Source organism: Macrotis lagotis, chromosome 4, assembly GCF_037893015.1.
Source record: "Macrotis lagotis isolate mMagLag1 chromosome 4, bilby.v1.9.chrom.fasta, whole genome shotgun sequence".
Lineage (NCBI taxonomy): Eukaryota > Metazoa > Chordata > Mammalia > Peramelemorphia > Peramelidae > Macrotis > Macrotis lagotis.
In genome coordinates this window covers 72,554,742-72,562,069 of record NC_133661.1, presented here as the reverse complement: position 1 = coordinate 72,562,069, position 7,328 = coordinate 72,554,742, and positions in this window count along the sequence as shown.

Below are 7,328 nucleotides of genomic sequence, written 5' to 3'. Positions count from 1 at the left end.
ATCTTTCAGCAAATATTTATCTAGTCTACCATGGGCAAAGCACCATCCTCATGGAATTCATAGACACTAACATTCTAGTCCTTCAAAGCATCTGTTTTATAGGAACAGTAGTATAGGTGAATAATTTTTATCTTTTAATCTAAAAAAGTCACCCATAATGTGATATTTTCTTAGATCAGTTCAAGTTGCCATATAAAATTATAAGCAACTCCAGACTTTGAACGGTTCCAGAACTCAGGAGCAATCTATTGTATTGTAACTCTTACCTAGTCAAGAAATGCTGATCACTTCAACATCTCTGATTAGTGGTCATCCCCCATTCTTTACTTAATGACTTTCAATGAGAGAGAAAAATCTGCCTGGAGAAGCAATTCATCTGACTTCTAGATAGCATTAAATATTTCATTCGTTTCTTGTGTTCCCCATAAGATACATATTATCTCCATCCTTGCCTTTTCAGAGAGAGAAGCTGTGTTATCTCTAGTTGTTGGAATCTCTAGTTCCCTTCAATGCTCATCTTGTGACATATCCTTTATGAGAACTTTACAGATTTTTCCCATTTATTAGTGCCTCTCCTCGATGACTTTGTATTCTATAGATATTCTCTATTCTGCTGATAATATGTAAGGTTGGTGAAGACAGACACTGCTTCAATTTTATATTTGTATACTCAAAAGTGTCTGCACTTATTACATACCAATACTGGTGGCTAATTGCTTGCTTGAGATATTATTTATTTATTTATTAGTTCTCTCTACCCTCTCCCATTATACAGTGAGGTTTTATATTAAGCAAATTCATAGTTGTATAAAGAAAGAAATTCAGACAAGAAACAAGAGATCTAATAAAAATCACAGCATTTTTGGAGTTAATACAACCCTTCCGCCAAACGCTAACAACCCTTACCAATATTGACAATATAGTTTTGGACAAGTTTCTGGTCCAACCTAATGGGACAGAAAGAATCCCTGACTCCCAAGTACACTATATCCCATAAAGGCAGAAAATCAGTTTATAACTTCAGAAAAATGAGAAACAACCAGAAGAAAAAAACCCTGGATCTCTGTTTCCCAACTTCAGTGAAGCTCCCAAGATAATTTGCAAACAAATGTAGACTCCACATCTAATTCTAGCAAACGATAACTGAGTTAAAACATATCTTGGTAGCAAGTCAGGCACTTAGGGAGACACATTAGCTCTGGGCTACCATTACTGCAAAGCAACAGGAATGAGCTCAACAGCTCCCTGGCGGCCTTCCAGAGCAAACTGGTCTCCCTCAGCACCCACATGACTGGGCAGTGACTTCAACATGGGGAGAGCTCAGTGAGCATTGAGTATAACTCTGTTAAATAATCTTAAACAGTATTTATCATTTATGGTCTCTCTTGATAGCACGATTCAGAAACGATATTAAATCTGTAAAACATCATAATGGCTTTGTACATTTCTAATTCTGGATATTCTATCATATTTCCCAAGGGCTGCCTCTCAAATAAGGTATCTGTGGGTTAGCAAGCTAACAATATACTCACTTAAGGAAATGTGATGTCCTTTTTTTTCAGTTTTGACAATAGAACATCCAAACCAAATAAAACAAAGAGATCTCCTATCATTTGGGTATCATTTTCAATGAAAGAGGTGAAATCCTTATATTTAATCAGTACAATTCAAAATTCCTAAACTGGGAGGTCATGGTATATCAGTTCCCAAAAAGAAAAATGTGATATGGCCCAAATTGTATAAGAGGGGAATTTTTTGATCTCTCTGCAACTATGTAACATTCAAATCTGACCAAATACATATAACTTTTCCAAGTATGTATTCTGTTATTCAATTCCTTTTTTTTGTTTTCACCATTTACGTAGTAATATATCATATAACTTATTATGTCCAATGGGACAGTAACTACAGCTTTCTGAATAATATTTTCCAAGTTTTTACTACAGAACTGGGGGGAGGGGTTCAATTGTCAATGGAAATGGGGTAGAGGGGACTATGCCCTACATTTGAGAGTACACCATTGGATAAAAACCAACTATTCGAAAAATATTTACAAATGGCTACAAAATATTTCAGACATTGTTCCAAGAAAAATGAAACAAACCATATCCTCAAAGAGTTTATCATTTATCCCTGTAGGCAATTTTTCATATGCAAAAATGTATGTATTCATATATGGAAGTGGTTTTGCTTTGGAAAACTATTGATTAAAAGCTCAGTAGGATTCAATAGTGTAACAAAGTCAACAAAGGAATCCATAGATTGGCAGAATCCAGGAAAAAGAAGGCAATAATTTCACTCTACTCTGTGATGGTCAAAACATACATAGAGGACATGATCTGCAACACAGTAGAATATAAGCATCTTAAGGCAGGAGTTCTTTATTGCTTTATCTTTTTATCCCCAGTGTCTAGGACAAGCAAAAATATGATTGGTGGGATTGTTTTGAATCCAGAAGGCAACTTGAATGGGGAAGTATCACCAAAATATTTCACAGGAAGATCAGCTGAAGTAACAGGATGTTGACCTAAAGAGAAGAAGCCTCAAGGGGCCATCAGAGTTCTTTTAAGCATTTGATAGTCCATCACAGTCAAGACAGATTCAATTTATTCTGAGACACTCTAGATAACATGGGACCAATGGGTGGAAATTAGCTGAAAACAAATATCCACTTAAATATGCCAATAATGAAAGCTGTCATGTAATTTAAAAAAAGAGAGAGCATTGGAATTGAAATCAGAAAGCCTGTATGTTTGAGTCATGGTTCCCAAACATGCGTGCATACCAGACATGTGACTCTGGACAAATCACCTTAAACTATTTCCTCATCTACAAAATAGGAAATATGGTATTCCTACTACCAACCTCACGAGGCTGTTATGAACAGAGAGTTTTGTAAACCTTGCTTGTTGCCTGTCCTCAAACAACTAAGTCAGGAAACTTGTGAACCTCAGTTTTCTCGTCTTTCAAGTTGAGATTATGTACCTCATAGGAATAATATGAAAATCAAATCAGATAGTGTATATAAATTGCTACTTGTAAAGTTTTATAAACGTCACTTAGTAGTAATATTATATCATTGATCAAAGACTAAAGGGAGAAATATGCACATGCATGTATTGATAGTTTAAAAATTTTACATGTGTGTACTAAAAATGAATAATTGATATTTTATCAATAATTAATGTTAAGAGGAAATATGAAATAGTAATAAAATTAAATATTAGATTTTAAGGAATAACAGTCTATAGGGGACAGAAATGGAATCTCTTTTTTTCTATTGTTTTCTCTCCAGATCACATGAAAAGAAGTATAACAAATGTCTTTGAACAGTTTTGGGGGGGTTGGATAGACCTCAAAGAGTCCATCAGAAAACCTGGGTACTAATTCTGCCTCCTTGACTGTATGACCCTGTTTTAGGCATTTCATACTGGATGGACTACAGGAGATCCTGGAGATTTCCTCTATCACTAAATAAATGAGTCCATTATCGGAGATGATTTCAGACTGCTCTCAGAAACAAATGTACCACTAGTAGTAAGCATGAAAAGATATGGAAAATAAATGAATGCAATTCAAAAATAAAATGTCTATTTTCAATAATCTGAAAAACCAGTAATTTCTCAAAATTGCTGTCTCTTTACATCTGCAAAATTCTCTTTTTCCTCTCCTTGCTCCAATTCTCACCATTAAACAAGTGCTATCAATTTTACTTCTCTCCTATCCAGCTCCTCTCCACTCACATGATTGTTAAAAAATGGTCCTGGCCATTTCACCTGGACTATTGCAGTGACTTAATTGAACTTCTTGCTTCTGGTTCCTCCTCCCAACTATCCTCTAGCTACAAGCAATCCACAACACTCCCCAGGGCTATCTGAATCAGATTAATATGTAATTGAGAAATATCTAATAAAATAAATTAAAATACAATAAAATATAGATCATATTACATCTTAAAACTGTCAATACGCAGTCTGCAGGGATTCTTATATATGGAGTAATGACCCTTCCTCCATCTCTGGATGAATTTGACACTATCACTCTATAATTGACAATCTTACTAATCTGATCATATCACTTCTTTCTCCAAAAATATTCAAGCATTCTCTATCGTCTCCAGAATAAAAACCTTTTTCTTCTAGTATTTAAAGTACCTGCTTCATAGTACCTACCTCCTTTCCTAGACTTATTGGACATGCAATTCCTTTCATACACTCTAGGTTCCTGCCAATCTAGTTCTCTTGCTGCTCCCTGAACAACACTTTAGTTTTTACCACCTTTGTGCTCTCACAGGTTGCTCCAGTGTTGGGCCAGGCATATCCCTCCTCATCTCTACCTCACAAAATACTTAGCTTCCTTATCAGATCATAGCTCTGAGGCTGAACCTACCTTGGAGGTCTAGAGGCCAGCTCTCTCATTCACAATTGAGAAAAGTGATGCCTAAAAATAGAAGAGTCAAGAGCCAACAGCTTTTCCATTGTGCCACTTTGTTTAGTCTATGTGACATCTCCTACATGAAGTCTTCCTTCTTGATCCCCCATTTCTCTCTCTCTTGTCTCTGTCTCTGTCTCTGTCTCTCTCTCTCTCTCTCTCTCTCTCTCTCTCTCTCTCTCTCCCTCCCTCCCTCTCTTTTTTTCTCTCTTTCTCATTATTTGCTTTGATTGCATACCTTAGTGTCTAGAAAAATTCATCATTGCTCAGGCAATTTCAGTCATGTCCAACCCTTCATGACCCTATTTTGGTGGTTTTCTTGGCAACGACACTTAAGTAGCTTGCCATCTACTTCTCCAGCTTTTTCATAGATGAAAAACTGAAGCCTTGAAAAGAGTTAAGTGACTTGTCAAGGGTCACATAGCTAGTAAACATCTGAAGCTAGATTTGAACTCAAAAGTCTTTCTGATGCCAAAATCAAATCTCTATACACTGTGCCATGTAGCTGCCCTTGTCTAGCAAGTAATAGGCACTTAATAAATACAATTGGTTGACTAATTCTTGACAATTTCCATAAGCTAAGAACTTAATATGCCCACTTCATTTTTAGGCAGATCTTATTGTTAGGTAACATGTCTCATTGTTAAAAATATACTATTATGCCCAAGATATACTGAAAATTCAAATATATGGTAACCTAATTACAATATTCCTTGTTATTGTTTGTTCATTGTTCTGTAATCAGGAAGGTAATACCATGATATGCAAGTGATTTGGATTTAAGCGAGAGAGGGCTGTACAAAATCACCAGCCTCATTTTCTGGGTCCAGTGGCCAGATATAAATTGGGATAGCTAGAGATGGTCCTGGATATAATGGGAGACCTGGGCCTTTTTAAACTTAGTTCTTGGATATTTCCTTGTTAACTTATCTGAAATATAGAGGCCTATTAGGGTATATCATAAATAGATGGCCAAACCTTTTTTCAAATTGTACTTATTCTTTATAAAAGCAACCCATTAAATAAATCAATTCATATAAAACAAAGAAAATGGAGGCTTAAACCATACAGCTTAAGTGAGAAAGAGATTTTTAAAAGCATTTTCAAAAGTTATAAAGCTAGGACCTGATAAGGAATTATAACACTGACCAAGGGAAATAACATACAGATTGGTCATAAGCATGTGATGATGACAACTTGTATGATGCAACATGGATATACGTGGGAGTCAGGCATGTTATGGTGACTCTGGCACTCTATTTATAATCTTATTATTAAAATGGAGAAATGCAGTATGATAGTAAAAAATTTTGGAAATGGTGGCTCTTTGGATAATGAGGCATCATTAAATTGTGATTCTAAAGTTGAAATAACAATAGCCTTATACTTTTTAAACTAACCTAAATGGCTAGAAAATTTTTCTTTCCAAAGTAATTGCTAACTTGGAATTTATGATAATTTGAGAGTTTGAACTAAATAGGAAGTGATAATTTTATTTTATGGAAATTATGAACAAATAGGAATTTGATTTTAAAAATGTAAAAATATTTTAAATGGAATATTTAAGAGAACATACTATCTTCAAGAATTGTAGATGCATCTCTTTACAAGATTTGCTTTCACTACATAAAAGTGAAATGCTCTTGAAAAAGCCATTTTAATAAGCCTCTACTTCCTTAACTGTAACTACAAAATGCAGATGAAATAATGGAGAGATTTTTTTCATTCTATGAGTTGCCTCATCATTGGTGTCAAACTCAAATAGAAATAGTGACCACTTAATCTATGAGTCACATATTGACTTAGAAACCACATTAACATTGCATCTGGGAAGCAGCTAGGTGGTGCAGTGGATAGAGCACTGGCCATGGAGTCAGGAGGATCTGAATTCAAATCTGGCCTCAGACATTTAATAATTGCCTAGCTATGTGACCTTGGGCAAGTCACTTAACCCCATTGTCTTCCAAAAAAAATTGCATCTATTCTATTGTATTGAGGGTGGGGGACAGCTAGATGGCACAGTGGATAGAGCAAAGTGTCTAGAGATAGGGATATCTAAATTTAAATCTGGTATCAGACACTTACCAGCTATGTGACCCTGGGCAAGTCATTTAAACCTGTTTGCCTTAGTTTTCCTCATCTGTCAAATGAGTTGGCAAAGAAAATGGCAAACTACTCCAGAATCTTTGCCAAAACTCCAAATGGGATCATGAAGAGTCATGACTGAATATCAAATTTTTATTTTTTTTAAAGTTTCTAATTACATTTTAAATCTATTTAATTTTTAAAACTTTCCCCCAGCTATATGCAAAAGCAAGTTTCAACATTAACTTCCAAAATCCTGAGTTCCAAATTCTCTTCCTTCCTTCCATCCTACTTCCCCTTCTGAAAAAGCAAGTAATGGTATAGATTAAAAATGTGCAGCCATGAAAAACATTACTATAATAATCATGTAGTAAAAGTAAACATACTCCCCCACAAAGAAAGAGAAACCTCAATAAAAATAAAGTGAGGGCAAAAAAGGTATGCTTCAGTCTGTATTCAGACTGTCTTTGGAATGAATGGCATCCCTTATATATTCATCAGAGAAATTGCTTCAACATTTTCCCCCCACAGTTACTATTGCTAACTGTATTTCCTTCCATCCTACTTCCCCCATCCCCATTTATTCTATTCTCTCCTTTCATCCTTTCCCTCTTCAAAAGTGTATTGTATTTGACTACCATCTCCCATAGACTTCTCTCTCTTCTATCATCTATGCCCCACTGCTCACCTCTCCCTGTCCTGCCTTTCTCCCATCCCTTTATTCTCCTATTTTCCTCTAGAGTAAGATAGTTATCTATACTCAATTGACTGTGTATGTTATTTATTCTCTGAGCTACCTCCAATGAAAGTTA